Source organism: Ixodes scapularis, unplaced genomic scaffold, assembly GCF_016920785.2.
Source record: "Ixodes scapularis isolate PalLabHiFi unplaced genomic scaffold, ASM1692078v2 PGA_scaffold3__209_contigs__length_174095766, whole genome shotgun sequence".
Classification (NCBI taxonomy): Eukaryota; Metazoa; Arthropoda; class Arachnida; order Ixodida; family Ixodidae; genus Ixodes; species Ixodes scapularis.
The window spans coordinates 108297511-108319924 of record NW_024609868.1 but is presented as its reverse complement, the minus strand read 5'-3'; the positions used below and the strand labels follow the sequence as shown (position 1 = coordinate 108319924).

General features: G+C 50.6%; 2 pseudogenes; one reads left to right on the top strand and one right to left on the bottom strand.

Annotated features, from left to right (window-relative positions):
* The window catches only part of LOC115310617, a 48286-nt pseudogene extending 35144 nt beyond the window's left edge, over positions 1–13142 (bottom strand).
* Positions 13143–14953: 1811 nt separating this feature from the next.
* LOC8033387 lies at positions 14954–21889 on the top strand (annotated as a pseudogene).
* The last annotated feature ends 525 nt before the right edge of the window (positions 21890–22414 follow it).

Genomic DNA, 22414 nt, shown 5'->3' with positions numbered 1-22414 from the left:
CCTAAAAAAATAAACTTCTACACATTTTTTTTAAATGCATCTCTTTACGGCCTACTCATAATTTTATATAGACGGATCAAGCAATACTCATGAAATCTCCCATTCATTCAGTAAATTATAATCAAGATCGAGCGTAAGCTACTTTTTTTTTTTTTTTAAAGCCGAAAGGCGTTACAAATCTGCTGTGCAAGATTATAGTAGCAATGGGAATCAATGTGAGTTTGTGCTGTCTTAAAATACTAACGCAAATAGATATATTTTAATTCTTTTTTGTAAAAGTTGGAACAAAAACGTTAATTTCTAATTTTAGAAGTGACTTGAACAATGTTTAGGGTAGGCTGAGCCGTTATTACGTGGGCTTTGCCTCTTTTTAACAGCTTGGCATGTTAGGGAACGAAAGAAAGAACAAAATAGCGAAAGGAAGGGAAGATATAGATTAGTGGCGGATAACAGCTGCGTCATCGTCTGTTACAACGCGGGTCGCACAGTCATTGTATGACATAGCAGGGGTTTTCGCCTTCTAGTAGAACGCCGCAGTGGAGTCGTAAGCTAAGTGGTGACTGGGGGGTCATTCTTGGAGATCCTTGCAGGCTTCGAGACCGTGTCCGCAAGGTCGACAGTAGAGGCTGCCGTCGATCCTTCCGTAGACGTAGGTATGGCTTCCCATGTTGACGCCGGTTTGGTGCGGTCGATTCAGTTTCTCAGCTGGTCGTAGTGTCTCCGCTGTTGGCCATCGTGTATGTCGCGCACATGGACCATTTGGGCGCCCATCGTTGCTTCTAATGTTTGCTGGTTCCCACTTATCCCCATCCCGTAATTACGGCTCCACGCTGGCTGCGCTTTCTGCAACGTCTGTTGGTGTAACTCCATCGTCTGTGCTGGAGGCACGAGCAGATATCGTAGCCGAACAACATCATGGGCGGATTTTCGCCATGACCGAGGGGAGTGCGGCGGTACCGGTAGAGACGTCTTGCCAGCCGAGTCTGAAGGGAACTTACTTAACTTTTCTGCAGTCCTTGCTTAACAGTGCTTACGGCCCGCTCAGCCAGCCCGTTTGACTGTGGATGGTAGGACGCCGTTCTCAGATGGATGGCGTTAATCTGCCACAAGGACCTGCGAAATTTCTCTCTTGTGAATTGCGGCCAATTATTTGACACGACAGTAAGTGGCAACCCAAACCGCCCAAAAATAGTGTGCAAGGCTTCGACAGTGGTCAGCGAACTGGCGGTTTTTATTGAATTGACCTCGATCAATTTGCTGAATCAACCAACAACAATCAGCAACATATCATTATCGACCGGTCCCGCAAAGTCGACATGGAATCTTGACCACCTTTCCTCAATGTTACGCCAGCTAACGGGAGGCTTCGCTGGCAGCATAGAGGAGGATCGCACGCAAACCTGACAAAGCTTAGCCAACTGTTCGATGTCGCTGTCAACCAAGGGGTACCAAAAAAGTAAGCGCACAAGCGTCTTCATAGCCGCAATGCCTTGGTGCGTGGCATGTAACATTTTCAGCATTGCTTCTTTCGCCTTTGTCGGAATTAGCGCACGGTGCCCCAGTAGATCAATCCATGACTCAGCGTCAGCTCGCCTCTGCTGTCAAAATACGGGCGTAACGCCAGCTGCGACTCCGGCAACTGCTGCGGCCAGCCGTTATGTATCCAGTCATGTAGTTGCAAATCATTGTCTTTGAGTGCTGCTAATTCCTTCGCCGATATCACTCCGTCATTGAACTGTTCGGTCGACAGGACCGTATTCTTGAGCATCTTTATCCGCGAAACGTGTGCTGTCACCTCCAATTCCAAGCACTGGTAGGCGACTCAAAGCCTCTGCCGTGATGTTGCTTTTCGCCGGCTTGTACACGATTTTGCACGAGTAGGCACTTAGGAGTGGCGCCCAGTGCCGTATTCTTGGGGCAGTCATCTCAGGGATCAGTCTCTCTGGATGAAAAAGTCCTACGAGTAGTTTATGGACGGTTACCAGAATAAAAGTGTGTTCCAGTAGGTATTGACAAAATTTCTAGACACCGAACACAAGAGTAAGTGCTTCGAGCTCCATGCTGCGAGTAGTTTCGCTCTGCTGATCGGCGTTCCTTGCCGTCTTCTCCGTGTAAAAGTACTGCCCCGATTCTCGTCGGTGACGCATCGCATTCGAACCATAACGGTTTGTTAGGGTCGTAGTGCGCGAGAAAGTTGGCTTCTCGCAGCAGGGTCTTCGTGTGCTTGCAAGCTTCTTCCTGGACCTCGGTCCACTTCCATACAGTCCCATTTTTCTAAAACGTCGTACAAGGGCCCCGTGATCGAGGATACGTCCGGCAAAAAGTTATGGTAATATGTCACCAACCCCCCGAACGCCCTTAACCCTGTCATGCACGTTGGCGACGGTAAGGAAATTAACGCAGCAACGTTTTCCGCTTTGGGGTGCCGCCCTTTCCCATGAATTTTGTGACCCAAGAAATCGGCTTCTTTCTGACAAAACTTACATTTCTCTGGATGTAGCCTCAACCCGGATTCTCACAGTCGCTGTAACACCGCCCGGAGAAGGCTGCTGTCGTTCTGGTTCTCCGCCACAATGATGTCCAGGTAGACTTGCACGCCAGGCAAGCCTTGCAGAACTGCCTGAATGCATCTCTGACAAAAAGCAGGGGCTGATGCGACGCCCAAGGGTAGGCGACTAAAGGTAAACAACCTTTTTTGCGTGTTTACTACCGTCAGCATGCTAGCGGCCTTATCCAAGGGCTGCTGGTTGTAGGCATCTTTCAAGTCAATAGTGCCAAACACTTCTCCGCCCTCTAGCGCCGCAAAGTTGCCTTCAATTCGTAGAAGCTGATATTCCTCGACGGGACATGCCATGCTAAGAGTCATTTTAAAATTGCCACAGAAACGAATACTGTCATTACTCTTTACAACCACTCTAGAGGTGTCGCCCGGACTGACATTGCAAAGAAGGACAACAAGCCTAGCTGTACAAGCCGATCCAACTCATCCTAAACCTGCTTTCGCAGTGCGTACGTAAGAGGTCGAGCTTTGTAAAACTTGGGAATCCCGCCCTCGCGAAGCTGTAGCTGACTCGGGGGTCCCTTCAGCAATCCTAAACCTGGCTCGAACAAATCGGAGAACTTTGCAAGTATCGGGCTGACGCCGGCATCTGAATTTCTATCACCTTGACATTGGTTGACGAAGGCGGGCGTGGGCAGTAAGTAGAAGTATCGCAGCAGGTCGCGGCCGCATAAGTTAGGACCAGTGCCCTCCAGGACTTTCAATGTATCGGGCACAATTTTGTCCCCTGGTGATACCTGCATATCCAGCTGTCCGTGCACCGGCAGTTTTCACAGGAAGCATGTCAACTCAAGCGGCATCTAGCGAAGTGTCGGCAAGACGTTTTTGTGCCTTTGATACTCGGATCGTGTGATGACAGAAAGCGGTGCCCCTGTGTCTAGCTGCATGTATACCGGTGCACCACCCCGACGGAAAGTCTGCACGAACGGTTTCACTGCGTTGAGGTTCCCGGTAAACGCTCCTTGCGGTTCCATTGCAAGAAGCCCATCCGGGCCTCCGTCCGAGTCTGGGTGAATACATAAAGCAATGGCGCTTTTTGACTTGTTGTTTGTAACAATGTAGCGTTTAGACAGGTGGCCAGTCTTGTTACAGGGTGATTCGTTGTCAGTTCATACAATGATGGTCCGGGTCATAATTCTAATATTTTTCTTAAAATTATATATGAAAGCCATGTTTTTGGGAGGCACATTCAGCTATATATGAACGCCATAACAATATTTTTCGCTCAAAAAGAAATAAAGAAGCCCGAAGCGTGGAAAGTGAGATTTCACGATGCTATTTTGCATAGTCGTCATTTTCTCATCGAAGCTTTCACGCCACCATAACTTTTTAATATATTTCACAAAAGATATTGAACCATTCGCAAAGAAATAAGAAATATCTATAATATATTTCTATACAAACAAAAAAATCCAATCGGCATAAAAACGCGTTTTAGAGACATATTGACATTTTTGTTTTTCAAATAAACTATCTTTTATAATACTTCACAAAAATATCTTATTGCGCGTCTTTAAACTATCTTTACGAATATATAAAAGTACTATACCAGTCCTTAATTGTCTTCTTGTTATTACGCGGAAATGAAGCTAATATCTCAAAATGTGGCAAGATTGTGCGTTAGTGTTTGAAAACGCTCAATCTTTTATTTTTTTAACTCCTCTTGGCGCTTTGCAACGACTTGAACTAACTTGTGATGGCAAAACATTGAGTAACCTATGACCTCCAAACGGTAAAAGCTACGACAAACCTTCACTCGGAGCGAGACGATGTCTTCGTTATAGCGGCTTTGACGCACAGCACTAAAGATTTTGAGTGTTAGTTATGGTATGTATTTTATATTTTTGAAGTATCTTTTTTTCAAAAGTGATGAGAATAATTGAAGCGAAAAGAGACTTTGAACGGGAATACCATTACTTAGCTTACAATTCACAAAAATGCAACGGCCCCACTCTGCAAGTTCGCCAACATGCTTAAGTAAGCTTTAACGTATCAGTCGCTCAAGTGGCCATGTATACATCCGGCCTCTCGGTATATGATGACTTCCACAGATGAGATGCTTGGATTCCTCTCACAAGTTTTGCAATGGTCCGCTCTGCTTAAATTACCGCACAGAACTCTCGACCCCGTTCCGCAGGCAGGTGGAACATGCACTCATTTGTTGCTTTTTCACGCAGCACTTCCACAAAGTACTTATCGGTAACAATCGTTGAGTTGAGCAATGATCTCAAGTCAGTGAGCGTTGCGTAGTGTTTAAGAACACCACCTACTCCATCACAATCGCTTTTTTTGTGTCCAGTGGGTGAAAAAATCCATCTTGCCGAGGAGTACGGCTTCCGAGACAATTCGTGCAATTGGAAGCAATTCTTGAAATGCGCCGCCCCTCCATCTGATACAACAATTATTTCAGAAAAGACTGGGTAATGTTCATGAAAGTACTCTTCTATGGACCTGTGGCTAGAAGAGCATGAGCTCTGTCATGTATCGTGTCACCGCTGACAACGGCAAAGCTTTTCGTCCCTTGCGTGGACGTAACCATACATGTGAAGAGAGACACTTGCGTCTTCTAATAAAAACTCAGCCCTTCGGTTGGGAAGAATAAAGTCCAATTTTCCGCAAAATCGAAGTGGAACATCACGCCTTGGGTGGTAAGGCGGTTCTTGCGTCATTTATCAGGTTTCGTTGAAGGTCACGGATGTAAGAATGCCTTATGTTCTTTTCGCTCAATGGCTCCAGTTCCCGCAAGAAGGCGGAAGTATCCATAACCGTTTTCACGGGTTCGCCGGCGTCCCATAACGCGAAAGAGATTTCTTCGTATTCTTCGAGATGGAGCGACCGCAATGAGAGGGTCTGCATGTTCGGGCACTTTTCGCAATGGCGCAGGCAGCAATCGTTCTGTGGTGCGCTGCAGAAGTAGATGCGCTTGAGGTCGTCTTCAGAAAATGTCTTTTTCGAGGCATTTGCTATTGCTGTTAAAAGCAAGTGAAAAGTGACGCGGTATACGAATGCGCACTCCACGTGCTCGGTACTCTTTTTTACCCATTTTCGTAGTAGGAAATACAATTTTGAAATGCTTAGTTCTCGATGGGGATGATCCTTCCTATACAGCTGGTTAACTTCCATAATAGAGCGGGTTTTGTTGTCGCTGACCATGGCTTTAACGATCTCCTTTTTGTAGGGGCTTCGAACAGAGGATGTGAGGTCGTCGCATCTGTAGTACTCAAGTGCAATCTTCACGTCTTCGGCATTCGCCGTTTTCCACATCTTGGGCTCAGGGGTTCGCTTCAATTTTTTGCTTTACGCTTCAATTTTTTTTTTTTTTTTTGTTTTGTTTGAGCAGTCATGTAGGCAGTCGCTTCTGGCGCCAGAAGGTATATTTCTTTCTTCGGGAGGCTTGGTGGCAGAATCGTGTACAGTCGCTTGCGTTCTTGGTGGGAACTGCAGGCCTTCAGCGCTTCGCGGAACGCGTCCAACCACTCCGCGCAGTGCTCTCGACTGTCTTCGCCGGTTTTCAAGCCATAAACGCTTCACAGCTTTCTTCTAATCAAAGAACTCACTTGAGCTTGTTTTTTTCTTCAAATTCGCATCGCGCCTCTCTTTTTTTATGGTTTTACATGGTTTTAATGCAGTTACCGACAAACTAGCAGCACATAAGTCTTGATTCACTTCAGCCAGAATTTCATCAGTCCTGCAAAGAAGATTTTGATGTACTCACGTTGTGAGCAGAAGCAATCTCATTCTGGGGTATTTGTAGCAGTGTTGGAATAAAAGGTCTGATTCATCCACTCTCCGTGGAGCAAGTAGCTTTTCCAACCGCACTTTATTGAGTGTCCCTACAGTACGAGGTACTTATCGCTATGCACTTTCCTCTAGTGTCTGCGTAGATAGTCCACACAGAACAATTTCACGGTGCTGAATCGTTGGGTCATGGCTGCTCGGTCTGACACTAAACTCTTACTCGCTTCGTAAATGACAGAACTTCAAACGTCCTCGCAAACCATTGGGGTGTAGATTTAAGTATGTAGGAGAGACGCCACGCTGCATAAATGATAGATTAAACGAACATAAAAAGAAATGTAAAGAACAATGCACAAAACTCGGAAATAGCAAAACATATTCATGAATGTAACAACTGCACGGCGCTCTGGTCGGAGACGGAAATAATACACAAAGAAAGGAACGATGTAAAGAGAGCAGTAAGGGAGGCCGTGCGGATAGAGTCTCTAGGCAACTGCATAAGTCAGGCTTCACTACATCTTGGAAGCCATTCAAAAGGCTTTCTAAAAATGTAATCTTTATATTTTTTTAAGTTGTTTGAAGTGCGACCGGCTTGTTTTTATTGTTTATTTTTTATGTGTGTGTGTCGTTCTTAAATGTAGGTATAAGCTTTAAAAGCGCAAACAGACAGGGACAATAAAAAATAAACAAACGACAGGGGCAAGGCGCTACTCTCAACTGATTATATTGCAAGACCGTTCATCGCTTTTATAGTGTAGGAAATCGCGTACTGCCGCCGATTGCCGTTTCCCACGTGGTCCGTCAACAACCCGAGTCCAGCCTGGTTCTTTCACGGGAGCGGGATTCCGCTCCCAGTTTATTCGTGCAATAAAACACAACGCTACAAAACACTTAATCTAAACTGCAAATACACGAAGAATGGTTGTTTGGGCGAGTTGGTTTGCAAATACACGCGACATTACACAAATATTTACAAACGCACGTTAAGCCCAACGCTAAACACAAAGAAGGCCCCTAGGCCTCGCGTCCCGCGATATCCTCGGTCCGGTCGCCACCCACCTGCCCGCCTTCGTCTCGGTCTCGTCCGCAGTTCTTAGAGAGCCTCTTGCCCCCTGCCCCACAGAGTGTATATCCATCGATAGGCGAGGAGGTTTCTCCTCACCCGCCACGGGGGCGCCTGCAGCGCCCTCCAGTGGCTAGGAGAGAAAACGGCGCGTCGGGAGCCGAATTCGAGATCCCGATCGACCCCGCGGCGACACGATCATGTGATCGTGTCTGAGGCGAGACAGCTACGCAGCTGCCTGGCGGCCACAGATAGGCAGAATGGTTTGATGGGCGCCCTCGTGAATGCACGGTGCGCCATACTCCCCTCTCCTAAAAATCGATGTACGCCGGAATTCAGACGTACGGCTAGGCTGCTGGGAACACCGTCGCTTTGTTTGGCCTGGAGACCCCCCCCCCCCCTACACGCACACACACACCGCTGGTCCCATGGGTCGTCCTCACTGAGGTCCATCAGTTCTCCCGAGACCTGGGGTGCGCGGCCACCACACACCTCACAGTAGACTGTGTCAACTCCGGCTTGGCGGCGGCCTCCGAGGCAACGGGGTCCTTGAGCAGTGTGCCTCGCCACCATGAGACTGGCCCCTCCACAGAGTGGTGCACCAGAGAGGGACTGCATGTGCGACCCAGCTGCGACCGCCCTCCCGGAACGATACGGGGCTGGAAGTCCAGTGTCACTAAGAACTGCACCCCGGCGTCCTGCGTGGCGTCGCGGACGTTCCATGAGGCTCCCCGAGCTGTGGTTCCGGCCGGGGAATACGCTGACCGAAGACGAGGAGTTCAGCCAAAGCTGGTGTTTGTCCAAACGGCGACTCCTTTCATCCTCTCCCAGAGAGGACCATTCGGTGCACACCAAGTTGCGTCTCGAAGCAGCAGCCGCAGGGGCGATGACGCACAAGATGGGAAAAGTCCAAGGCGCGCGCCCAGCGAGGGAGCAGCACCCCAACACCAACAGCAACGCTGCACACAAAAAGAAAAAACAAAAAAAAACATTCAAATCAAAAACAAGAAAGAAAAGCAAACACTTAGGGTTCCGAGGAACCCTCCCCCCACCCACAAAGAAAAACAATAAAAAAAAATGCCGGGAACGCCGATTTCGGATTGCTCCCCCTCTTCTTCCCTTTCCCGGGTTACGGAACGCCGATTTCGGATCGTCCCCCCTCTTCTTCCTTTTCCCGGGACAGGCACTCTACGAGGTTCCGATCCCATCGGGTTGCCTCCGGCTACGCGTGTTGTAGCTGTGCCGCGGTGGTCCCAGGAAATCCTAAGATCGTTGGCGCCCGCGAATGCCCCTTTGCGGCCGCTTGACCGGCTCATCCCCTTTCCTGGGGAAAAAGGGTTTCAGTTCGCCGATGTGAACTGTCCCGCGGACGAGATCAGAATTCTGGTCCCTCAGCGTGTATGTCAGTCGAGACTTCTTGAAATCGATGACAAAGGGGCCAACCCGCTTGGGGGCCAACGCCGCCGAGAAGAACTTGCTCACATCGCTCTGAACGTGACTTCGCCGAAGAACGGTGTCGCCCACCTCGAACTGCGCATCGCGGTGCGCTTTGTCATAGGTGTTCTTCTGCTCCGCCCGCGCGGGAGCCTGTTTCCGCGGGCGGCGTCCAGCGCCCGCGACAGTCGCTCTCTCGTGCGCGTCGCGAAATCCTCGTGCGAGGGCACCGCTTTGGCCGCACCCTGTCGCGGGTGAAGAACCGCATCGGTCGGCGTAGAGAGTTCTCTGCCGAAGTTCAAAAGCGCAGCCGTGAACCCAGTGCTTCGGTTGAGGTTGGACCGCAATGCAAACGAAATCAAATCCAAATGCAGATCCCAGTCCCGCTGCTTTCGAGCATACGCCCCGAGCAGCGGCTTGATGTCGCGGTTCCGCCGCTCGGTCACATTTGCTTGGGGATGGTAACACGAAGTCTTACAATGCTTAATCCCGAGGGCCTGGCAGGTTGCCGTGAAGACTTTCGAGCAAAATATCGAGGCGTTGTCACTCACCAGTCTCTCGGGGAACCCGTAGCGACACCAGACCTCGGACAGCCTGCTCAGGACTCCCTTGGCTGTCACCTTCCGCATTGGAAACATCTCGACAAACCCGGTGAAGTGGCAAGTTACTACCAACACATGTTGATAGCCTCCGCTTGACCGCGGCAGGGGTCCCATCAAGTCGCAGGCCGCGATCTCCCATGGCCGCGTACTCACGATGGGCTCGAGCAGGCCGGGTGGTCTGCCGCACCTGGGCTTGCGCTCTTGGCACACTGCGCAGCTACGGACATAACGGCACAGCCGCCCCTTCATGCCCGGCCAGGTAGCGAAACGGCGCAGCTTATGCCACGACTTCGGTGCACTGCCGTGACCGTCCGCATCGTGGTAATGACGCAGCGCTGCCACTCTGAGATCGCGGGGAATCACAGTCTTGAACGTCCCACTTGAATCGCTCTTTTCCGGGAAGTAGCGCAGCAGGACGCCGTCCCCATCGATCAGGTAAGATTCCAGCTCATCTGCTTAGATGTCTGACTCCTGGGCGATGGCACTTGGCCCTCTCGGTGTTCCGGAGTGCCGGAGCGTCTTTTCGCCCGTCTGGTCAGGATCCATCTCTTGCCTGAGCCGGTCGAAGATAGCGCGACAAAACGAATCGCTCTGTTGTGCTTCGTACAGTTCCGTTCAGTTGAACGCCGATCCCAGTGAGGTAATCGCCTCAGCCAGCTGCGCGACGCCGCCACAGTGGGGAGCGGAGCGCGAGGCGGGATTTCTCGTCTCCCGGGGGATGGCCCCGCCTCCGTAGTCTGCTGCCTCGCGCGGTGGGGGATCCACGGGTGCGCGGGAGAGCGCGTCGGCCACCACATTTGTCGTGCCCTTCCGGTACCGAATTCGGTACTCGTACTTATGCAGTGTCAAGGCCCAGCGCGCCAGTCTTCCGGCGGGTTCCTTGATTCGGGAGAGCCACGCGAGGGCCATATGGTCCGTCTCGATCGTGAATTCCGTCCCTTCGACATAATGATCGAACTTCTTAAGAGCAAAAAAGATGGAGAGGCATTCGCGCTCACTCACCGTGTAGTTCTTCTCCGCCGGGTTCAGCGCCCGGCTGGCAAATGCCACCGGGCGGATCTCTCCCCCTGTCTCCTGCAAGAGCACCGCGCCGAGTCCTTGGTCGCTGGCGTCCGTTTGGATCGTGAAGGGCCTATTCAGGTCTGGCAGTCTGAGGGATGTTGTACGCGCCAAGGCCTCAGTCAGCTGGAGGAACGCCTCCTCCTGTGGCGCCTCCCAGCTCCAGGGAGCCGCTTTCCTCAGCAATTGCGTGAGGGGTGCCTGCATGGCTGCGCAGTTCGGGATGTAGGCTCGGTAGTATCCTATCATGCCGAGAAAACGGCGCACTCCCCCGACATCGGTAGGGACTGGGAACTCCAAGATCGCCCGCAACTTGTCCGCGTCGGGGGAAACTTTTCCTCTCTCGATCCGGAATCCCAACAGACCGATCACAGAAGCCCCAACTTGGGCTTTAGTCGGGTTTAGTGTGAGGCCGGCGATCCGTAGTTTGCGCAACACGTCCTCGAGATGACGAAGGTGGTCCTCGAAAGTTTTCGAGTACACATTGATGTCGTCCAGGTACGCGAGCGCGTGCTGCCACTTGGCATCTCCAAGCACCCCGTCGATCAACCGCTGAAATGTCATCGGTGCACCTGTTAATCCGAACGGCATCCGAGTGAACTCGAACAAGCCTCGGTGACATACGAATGCAGTTTTGTTTTCGTCGCCCGGGCTCATTTCCACTTGGAGGTAGCCTTTGCTTGCGGCGAGGGTAGTGAAATACTTCGCCTTCCCAAGATTCGAGATGATTTCTTCGATGCTCGGAAATGGATACGCATCTTTTACGGTCACCGCGTTCAAGCGCCGATAATCGACGCAGAGTCTCGATGTTCCGTTCTTCTTGGGCACCAAAACCACCGGGAATCCCCAGGGTCCTGATGACCGGCGAATGATTCCCGACTTCAGGAGTTCATCGACTGCGGCATCTATCGCTTTTCGCTTCGCCAGGCTCACAGGACGCGGATTGGACTTCCAAGGGCGTGCGTCCCCAGTTTCAATGCGATGCTGCACCTGCTTAGTGCAGCCAGGCTGTTCGGTGAACATTTCGTCAAAGTTATGTAGCAAAGCCGCCAACCTCTCTCGCTCTGGTCAAGACAGTCCATCGGCATTGGCCAACGGGTGGCCCATTCCGTCGCAGTGCTCGGCGGAGCTCGGAGTTGGGTGACTCAAGGGCATGGCGTCGTCGCGGTCGGTTCTTTCCTGTTCTGTCGCTTTTCCCAGCGCTGCCGCCATGGCCCCCATGGAGCGCTCTCAGAAACTTGAAAGGGATGCATGTGCTCCCTCTCGGTACCCGCCACTTGCCACGTCAATGATGATGCCGGTGTGGGACAGGAAATCCCGTCCCAGAATGATGGGCACTGTCAGCCCGGCCAAATTGACGAACCGCTGTCTCTGCGCGCGTTGATCCACCGAACCACGAGACGCACTGCTCCCCTCGAAGTCGTCGACCCACAAGCCAACTGGAAAGTGGTCTACCCATGCCTCACCCGAACGGACTTCTGTTGGAGATGACTGGGGACATCGTCCCCAATTAGCGACGCACTAGCCCCGCTATCCAGAAGAGCTGCGAACTCCTTTCCCGTCACTGTCAGGGAAATAAATGGGGCCGCGGTGCTTGTCGCTGTTCCGACTCGATACGCCGTCGGCACGCACACGTTCGATGGGGTGTCGGGGACCCGCTCGTTGGTCTGTTTCGCCGCCGATAACTTTATCGGCGGCCTCCTCCGTTTCCCGGAATGTCCCTTGTGCAGTCGCGCCTATAGTGCCCGATTTCGTGGCACCAAAAGCAGCGGCCTCGCCAACCTGGGATAGGATTCTCCCCAGTGGGACGTCCGATGCGCTCACCGCTTTGTGGCAGCGGGTCGGCGGCAGACTGCTCCTGGGCTGCGGCGATCCGTGGTGCGCCGATCGGCCGGAATTCCGCCGCGTGGACGGCCGCGCCCCCTCCTCGGCGCCGTCCTGGCTCCAAGTCGTCATCCATGAGCTCCCAGGGATTCCCGCTCGGCTCCCCGCTGGCCGCCGCCATTGCGGCCTCCCCCCGTTGACACCCACGAGGCACCGGCCCGTGCCACGCGCATCGCGGTTCGAGCGTGTCGATTGGTGCTGGGGGAAGGTAGTACCTGCGCTCTGCCAGTATGTCGGCCTGAACCCTGCGCGCCTCCTGTGCGAGCTCACTCAGACTTCCGAATGGGCGCCCACGCAGATACCGCGAAAAGGTGGGATCCGCCTGCCTCACCACCCGCTCGACCTGCTCCTGGTTCGTAGCATTCGGATCGGCGATCTGCAGGAGTTCCTGCATTGCCCGCAGGTACTCAGCAAAGGGCTCAGCGGGAGCCTGCGTTCTTTCCTCCAGTTCCCTGCGCATTCTTGGCAGGTAGTCTGCCGGCAAGAACTCATGTCGGAAGAGGGCCGTGAACTCGTCGAGTGTTCCGGCTGACTCGCCCACAAGGCGATGCCACCTGGCTGCTGGGCCTACAAGAGTCGCCGGCAGAACCCTGCCCAGCGTCTCCTTCTCGGTCAGGCCGGTAGCCTTCCGATATCGCTGGATTTCCAGCAAGAAGTCGATCGCACTCAGAGCTCGATCGCTGTGTCCGCTGTACTCCGGCACCGGAATGCGGATGAGGGTTTTTGGCGGTGGCATTTGCCACTGCATTCTCTGCAAGGCCTGAGCGAACGCCGCAACCAACGCCGTGGATTTACGGGACATCTCCGTGCTTTGCGGCATAGACACTACTGGCGATACCGTCGGCGTTTCCGAACTCCGCACTACGGTCATCTCCGCGGCGTTCCCCTCCGCCAACCCCGAGAGCCGTCGCTCTTTCTACGCTTGTGTCGTCGCGACGTCAGCCAAAAACATTAAATCTGTTAGCGCGAAATTACCCGCGGCCATCCCGAACACTTGTTTGGACGTGCCTTTTCCACCTTCAAAGTGCCGCGGTATAGACCCGCCAACCAGGGGGACCGCCCCGCGTGAACTTTCACGCAGTGTCGTCGACGGACGTTGCGACCGTAATTACGGCTCGCCTGCCCCAACGTTGATGCGTCATTTGTAGGAAATCGCGTACCGCCGCCGATTCCCCGTTTCCCACGTGGTCCGTCAACAACCCGAGTCCAGCCTGGTTCTTTCACGGAAGCGAGATGCCGCTCCCAGTTTATTCGTACAATAAAACACAACGCTACAAAACACTTAATCTAAACTGCAAATACACGCGACATTACACAAATATTTACAAACGCACGTTAAGCCCAACCGAAACACGAAGAAGGCCCTTAGACCTCGCTTTCCGCGATATCCTAGGTCCGGTCGCCACCCACCTGCCTGCCTCCGTCTCGGTCTCGTGCGGAGTTCCTAAAAGGCCTCTCGCCCCCTGCCCCACCGAGTATATATCCATCGATGGGCGAGAAGGTTTCTCCTCACCCGCCATGGGGGCGCCTGCAGCGCCCTCCAGTGGCTAGGAGAGAAAGCGGCGCGTCGGGAGCCAAATTCGAGATCCCGATCGACCCCGCGGCGACACGACCATGTGATCGTGTCTGAGGCGAGGCACCTACGCAGCTGCCTGGCGGCCACAGATTGGCAGAATGGTTTGATGGGCGCCCTCGTAAATGCACGGTGCGCCATAACAGAAAACTCATCCACCGTTTACATTTCAAACAACGCCAACAGCCAATAAAACGCCTTACAAACACCCATCGAGATAGGTCACTTCTTTACCTAGTAGGCTAACAGATGGCGCACTGATGCACTTGTCATTCTTCTCTTTAATAAAGAAAGCCTCTATAATCTCCCGCTCTGTTTTTTCTTTCGCTTTTTTCAAGAGCGTTGTTGACTCCAAGATCGGCTCGCAACCACAACGTTTGCAATGCTCCGACAGATGACCCCCCGAATTGTTGCGTACAGATAGTTTGTGCTCTCTTGCCCGGTCATTGAAACAGCGTCCTGTTTGTCCTATATAAACTTTCCCGCAACTAAGCGGTATTTCATAGATGACGTTAGTAACACAGTCAGTATATTGGCTTGCATGCTTCTTGGAGCACAGAACTTTCTTTTTTCTAGTCATCATCGGACAAATCTTAGCCGGTTTGCAGGGCGCAGAAAAAATAATGTTAACATTGTATCTGCTGGCAATCTTTTTTAATGCTGTGTGAAACTTTGTGCTTGTATGGAGTGACATGCACCCTTTTTTGCTCTGCTCACTTGTGCCACCTGGCAGGCACAAGTGAGCAGATACCTACAACGTCACCTTAAAGGCCCGTTCACACTCTTGCGACCGACTTCGACCGAGTGCGCTAAAACTTCTTGAAACCTCTTACAACCTCTTAGAACGACAGTTGCTATAGCAACCACTGCGTTTTGCTACGACCAGCTAAACATTTTGTTCACGTCGTACGTAGTCGCGTCGTACGTAGTCGCGTCGACAACCAATAGCAGAACGCTAAAAGGGCTCGGCTTCAGCCACTAGCAATCGACATACTCAGGCAACACTGGATGATGCGACGGTGCTCGCTTCTCGTCCCAACATGGCTGCTCCGGCGATTAGCTCACCCCTGGCCCCGATCCCGCCAAACTGGCCCGATTCCGGCAGCAATAATGTGCTGCGGACACTGTTCCTGCAGTGTGTTGATGCATATGTAGCGGAGTCAGGGAACGACGTGGACTGGGTACATGTGGCACGAGCGTCCGCAGCGATGCGCCTGCGTTCCCGACGGAGGGAGCCACGCGGGTGGATTCGCTTTCTGCTCCGGTCCCGGGCAACGCACGGTGAATTTCACCAGCTTGTCCGGGACATGCGCCTCGACGACGGAAGCGACTTCTTCCTATACTTCCGCATGACGCCGCAAAGGTGGGTACTTAACTCTCCTTAAACATAAACAGTCACAAAAAAGATACGTTTGGATGTTCGATCGTCTCGGTGGCTCTGAGGCAAAGGGCCGCCCTTTGCTTATGATTCGGCAGTGGGGGTTCGAATCCCACCCGCAGTATCCGCTGTGTAATCGAGAAAGAAAGTGCTCGAAATTGTTCCATGACTGGGGCGTGCCATGTAATCTACTGTAAAATAGTTTGTTGTTGGGCGAGTTGGTGAACGTGCGCTCGTGTTTATTTTTCTCTCTTGAGTCCGTCTTTTTTTGCGCAAAACCATGTATCCAAACATGTAATCTAATTTGTTGATTTGGTTCGTAAAACACCTGAGTTTTTACCTTTTTCGACCATGTGCAATTACTTCAGTATGGCTGGGTTACGTTCAAATAACCAGTTTTTCTTCGATCACTTTTGAAGAAAAGATTGAGAAAAAAAAACAACATTGGCAGGTCATTTTTGGTCACTTTCAGTAGACTCCTGTCAGCTGTGTTCGACAAATTCTAAAGTGCACAAGTTTGTCTGCTTTGATTTCATTTCACCGAGAAGACAAGACCAAATTACAAAATAGCGTTTTACAGGCTGTTCCTGCAATTGTTAATTTCAGTGGCTCACTTCTTAAGAATAGCTTCCCACAGTATTGAACAAATTGCTTTTGAGTACAAACATTAATAACCACTTTGTCTACAGATTTGACCACCTGCTCTCCTTGGTGGGGCCTCTTTTGCAGAAAGAGGCGACTTTCTTCAGGGAGCCCATAAGCCCTGCAGAACGTTTGTCGTTCACAATCCGGTAAGTTAAAGAACCTCTCAAATAACCTTGCCATAAGCCAACTTGAAAAGGTGTACATGTATGGGAATTCCGAGGCAGTCCTATTTATTTAGCCAAAGTAAAGCAGCTATTATACATCCTATATCTCTCACAGCATTCCAGTGCATATACATGCCTTGCACCTACGTCATTAAAATTGCATGCTGGAGGGCCGTCGCTATTACGCTGTACCAAATCGTCATCGCTGCATAGGAAGTTCCCTGCAGTTGCCGTCAGTTTGCCTCGCTGAGCGAAGGTTTCGCTACGTAGAATGGTTGCATGTGTGGTTATTAATTGTGGAAACAGGACTAAGAGCAACAAGCGTCGTCATCGTAACACCGTTGAGGATGCGAGATTTTTCAAACTACCGAAGGTGATCTTCGCTCAGTGTCGGCGGACACAGGAACTGTCATAGAAGCGAAGGAGCATGTGGTTTGCGAAGATTAACAGGGCCGACTTGGCCGTAAACGGGAACACACAGGTGTGCAGCGAGCACTTTGTTACAGGTAAGAAATGCTTCTTGTCGTTCTCCGTTTTCAGGACGCGTTCACCCGGTTGCTGTCGCAAGAATGTAAAACTCGGCGCAGCATTGTCTGCTGCGCCGAGTTTCGCGAACGTGAGTGCGTCAGCGAATGGCGTTTTTTCTTTGTTTTACAGGACCTCCTTCTAAGTTGTTCGATGACACGAATCCTGACTGGGGGCCGAGTTTGAAGCTCGGTTACACGGACGAAGGAGATTGCTCAGCCTCGAGTCGCAGTGCTCGAGGCTCAGCGAGTTACGTTAGGGAAAAAGGCGGTGTCGAATGTCGTGTCCACGCCGATGCGAAGTTCGTAGGGATCCTCGCCTTCGCAAAGTTCAACCTTCTTCGCGTATCTCGCTCTCGTAGGCCCAATGAGCTCGTCAAAGTGATCTCCACAGAGCGGCAACATCCGCTCCTCCGGCGACGGCATATTTAGCCCGTAGGCGCTGGTAAAAATAGATTAAAACAATTTGTTTATAAATTGTGCGAAAAACAACAAACACACACACAAAAAAAAACTCTATGCTTTTAAACTGCGTAAACACGTCACGGTCGGGCGAAACACGCCGTCGACTACGCTTTATAGATTCTCCGGTCCCCCCGTGGTACAGAGCAATGGCGATCGGGGGCGGGGCATCGCGGCGTGACGTCAGGCGCAAGGCATGTATAAGCGCTCTGGGTAGGCCTTCATGACATTCAGTTATCCACGGTCTGTGTACTGAAGTGACTAATCGCTACCTCGCTGACTCCGAGGCGAAGCACCAGCCTGCGGATACCCAGGTGACGGGTTCGTATCTTAGCTGAGGTGCCCGTAATCTGACAGAGGCTTATTGCGGAGAGGGTGCCGTGTAATTGAGCTTTCGGCTGAACGTCAAAAGATCCCCAGGTGGTCCAAATTAATCCTCGGTGCTTTGCTGGGGCGTGCCAGGTGCCCGTCGTTGGTGTGACACGTAAAACCCCGAGACTTTTTTTTTAAAGTGACTAATGCCATGCAAAATGCCTGACAAAGAGAGCAAAGACAGTGTGCCAAGAAAGTGAGGGAAAGGAGGAGACGAGGGCGCGCAGGGGCTTAGAAACGCAGAGCTCTCATTGAAACGATTGGTGGGTAGACTGAAAGCTAGCAACCGTTGTCTGCACTGCACTCATCAAACACGTTCGAACGCCGGCGTCTGGTGTTTGGCTTTCGCATTCGAACACACGAGTGCAGTGGAGATAAAGGCGGCCTTTGTATCCGCTGCAGTGTCGAACGCGTGAAAACGTGGAACGCAGGCGTCTGGTGTTTGGCTCTTGCATTTGGAGGGGTTCGACTAGTGCAGTGGAGACGAGGGCAGCCTTTGTCTCCACTGCACTCGTCGAGCGCTTTAAAACGTGGAACGCAGGCGTCTGGCATTTTGCTCTCACATTCGAGTGGGTTCGATGAGTGCAATAAGACAATGGCTGCTAGCTCTAGGCAACCCACTAATCGTTCCAATCAGCGCTCGGCGTGCAAGGCCATCTTGACACTTTTCCGTGAGGAGACTCCTAGCGTGGGGGATCGGTGGCCGAATGTGTTAATGCACCATGACTCCAAGCAGGTAGACCAAAAGGTCCATGCTGACGGATCCAGGAAGCCTGGCCTAAATTCCCGCACCTACCCGTTTCAATCTTAATGATTATCGTATTGGTGTTTGCTCGTGTCACCACTGCACAGTGTATGTTACGGCTAGCATCCATACTACACTGGTTTAATTTATTTGCAATATAAAAAAGGTTCCATGTTTTCAGAGTTCTTCTTTTTCAAATTGGGGGTGTATTTTTTGGGTTTATTTTCCCCACGGACTGGTTGTTTTTCAACGACAATGTTGAATAAATATGCACGCAACCCGAATACTTGAAAACTTCCAAGGACCAAAATTGAAGGAAATGGAATAAGGTCTGTGGTTCCTGAGAAAGAAGCAGGCAGTTTGCTAATGGCCCTCTTCTGGATCAGCACAAAATAAAGCTGAACATAATAAGTTTGTTCCCGTGAAGCTTGGGCTCTTGTAATTCAAGGACAGCTCGAAATCAGTTTTTCAGTTTTCCCAGATTTTAACAAAACTGACTCGGGTTTATTTTTCTAGGTTTTATTGGAATTTACTAAAAGCATGGAACCCTGATTGTAACCTACTGTCATCAGATTTCAAAGGTAGAACATCCTTTAACTGTCTACATACAAACATCTCATTTACATTATTTTGAGCCCCACTCATCTTTTATATCACTCTTTTTGTTCTCTGTTGATCCAAGCATTGACTGTTTCTGTTGCTTGTCTATTAGCACATGTATCATTGTGACCCACAACTTTAACATTTTAGGTGCCTGGCTCATGGGTCTTCTCAGCAGCTGGCATCCATGTACTACAGGATCGGGTGATCGACAGCAAGCAGCATCCTACGGGAGACGTGCTGGGCACCTCACCATGTACTGGACCCATTGTATTGCCCGGTGAGTATGTCAGCGTTGCTGTTATGTCCGGACCTAACGTCACACAGCGCCGGCTCATTCAGTTTCCAGCCGAGGCGGGCTGTTCATCTATGTAGAACATAACGGCGCTGTGCTGATGAGCGTGCAGGCTGCTCCGAAGTCAACCTTGAAGTTCAAGCACCTGTTGTCAACTGATACGTCCACTGTGAACTTCAGCACATTGGTAGTATTTGCACGGTGTTCAGCTCGTACAGTGTTGACGTAGCCAGTGAGGGAGGGTGCATGAGAATTGTGGCACACTTGTCTGCAGCTTGTGCTGTTATAGATAGATGCTGTGATTTGTGTACGGATGTTTCGTATCCTTCCGCTTCTTGATGCATGCCTTGACAATGTGTCTGCATTTCTTGCAATAATTGCAACATGCTGCCTGAAATTTGTAAGTGTCTAGAGTGTGCTGCGCATTGCATCGCCAGCAGTGCTGAGCGTTCTAATATAGTTCGTCTGGTTATTTGAGCGATCCTGGTTCTGCATTTTGTAGCCACTTGTACTTCGTTGTGCACTTCCTTGAATTCAGCTTGCCTCTTTTTCTAGCCTTCCCGCGGCATTCTCTGCTCGCAGGGCAAAGTTGTAGCCAAGTACGAGCTGCCATTACTGCCCTATTTTTGTTTCCCAGAAATGCTGACCACTGGGACATTTGATGACAAGGAGCGAATCCACAAAAAGCCTCCATTAGTGACAGAAGCACAATGGTGTTTATGCTCCATCGTACAAGTTATGTGCTGCACTACACTTCCTCCACCCCTAAGCTGGCAGTATGGTGGGAGCTACATGCTTGCCAGAGAAATCAACCGCCACCCTTTCGTCTTCTGACCGCTATCTCTGCTCGTGGCCACAGAAGGGAGCGTGATCATGTGACGAAAGGTAGACACACGACTAGTCAATTGAGCAGGTAGCTTCTAGTGCCTTGTCAACTTAGGAGTTAAAGAAGTAAATCCAAGACACAGGCTAGGTCTTGCTAATTAACCATTTACACAGAAACTTCAATTACCCGTGCAGCAAAAGCCCTATCTTAAGCCAGTATCTCATGGCTGTGATCTTAATGCTTCACAAAACTCTTGAAGATGCAACAAACACAGACAACAACCTCTTGTGCAACCACAGTGATGAAGTGAAGTGAATAAAATAAAGAAGGTAAAGTGAAAGACAGTTATGACTGCATCTCTTTACCAGAAATTAATGCCGTGGCTTGTGCTGTTCATGAATACTTTGGATTATACGTTCTCTGTGTAAAGCGTACACTCCCTGTAAACTCTCAACTGCAAATAATTGCGACCAATGCAACATTACGGCTGTTTCCCAAACCCAACTCGAATTGATCCGAGTTACTGCAGCAGATCATGCCACGGGACAAGACAGATAAAGAAACGCTGGACGCGTTTAGGTTTTCAAACACCAGGTATAGAACCTTTACCCTAGAGTAAGATTGAGTCAATTTGGGAACACGGACTATGAGTGCTGTGCTAGGATCACTTGAAAAAACATCTTAGTATTCATGGCACTTATGCCTTCTTACAAAAAGAAACTGTAAATGATGTAACATATGACACTTCTGGATTTGAAGTGTTTGGTATGTCTTGGTGGTGTGTGTGTGATTCTGGCTAAGACTTGGTCAACTGTTGTTCTAGGCCCCCAAGACTGCCCAGTGGGAGCGGATCGCAGCAGAGTTTGGCAGGCTGTGGAACTTCCCGAACTGTGTCGGAGCCCTGGATGGCAAGCACGTCGCCATCCAGGCCCTGTCCGGTGCGGGCTCCGACACCTTCAACTACAAGGGGTTCCACAGCACTGTACTCATGGCCAGCTGCGGTGCCACTTAAAAGTTCACTCTCGTAGATGTTGGGCAGCCGGGGCGGTTTAGTGACGGGGGAGTGTTCTTCAGAGAGTCTGAAATGGGGCGGTCCATGCTGTCGGGGGAACTTGGTCTCCCGCCAGCTGGGCTTCTACCCCAAACAGAAACCAAGCTGCATTTTGTATTCGTGGGCGATGAGGCGTTCCCCCTGCTCCCTAACCTCATGCGCCCTTTTCCCAGGAGAGAACTGCAGTTACTCTCTCGGGTGTTTAACTACGGACTCTCCAGGGCAAGGAGGATCATTGAGAATGCCTTTGGCATCTTGGTGGCGAGGTGGCGCATTTTCAGACAACCAATCCAGGCTTCTGAGGAAACCCTGGAGGTCGTTGTCTGGGCATGCGTCAACTTGCACAACTACTTGAGGGTGTGTGATGAGAGTGAGCAGGGGCATCGCCGCTACTGCCCTCAAAACTACGCTGTCCACGAGACCCCTTTGGGTGGCGTGGTGAGCGGTGGCTGGAGAGCTGATGTAAATGATAGCACTGCCCTGTCAGATGTAAGTTTCATCAGCTCGACTGTGCCTGACGACAGGGCTAAAGCGGTGAGGGACGCCTTCAGCAGGTATTTCTGCTCGCTCACTGCTGATGTGCTTTGGCAGTACAGTGTAGTGTTCAGGGGCTCAGCACCCAACGCTTAAAGGGACAATGCAACAATTTTAGGTTCGAAAGAATTTGCAGTTTTTAATTTTTACATTACCTTACCACGAGGTATAGAGAAACCACCTCATTCTTGTGAAATATCGCAATTCCATTGTGTATTAGCAAATAAAAAAAAACAAGGAACATTTTGCTATTTACAGCTGCAAGTGGCGGCCATGGGAGCTATGGCATGACACCAACCTCGGTGCATTGTAATAACTTGGCAAGATGTGCTACTATGTGCTCAATATCTAATGCTATCTTTCATAAATATTGTCGTTTCAACATGAATAAATGTCTACAAATCTTCATATCATTGAAAAAACGGCACTATATTCAGTTCTATGTCACATTTTTATTTTTATTTTAAACAAACTTACGTGCAGAAGCAAAATTGGTTTTCAGCTCCTTTGCTCCACACAGGACAGGGAACAACTACCACAATTATTTGACCGAAGTCCAAAAATTGTTGCACCACCCCTTTCACTCTTTCGGTAACATTCCCCCGTCTTTTAAACATTGTAAATTGAATACATATAGGGTCCTTGCACTTGATGTCATTATAGTTAGAAATCTTAGCGGCATATTAAAGGGCCACTCCGCTTCATATTTGTTCTTGAAAAACCAATGCAGTCCTCTTCAGTATCACCTAGGAAGACCACACGTCAAATATTTCGACGTAGTTCTCTAAATGTTCCTTAAAGAGTGCGGCAAACTTTGCAACTCGCCAAGTTGCCGAAATTGGCTGACTCGAGCGGGCGAATTGAGGCGCAACCAACAGCGCAGTCAAGGCTACAGCGTGGGCGTA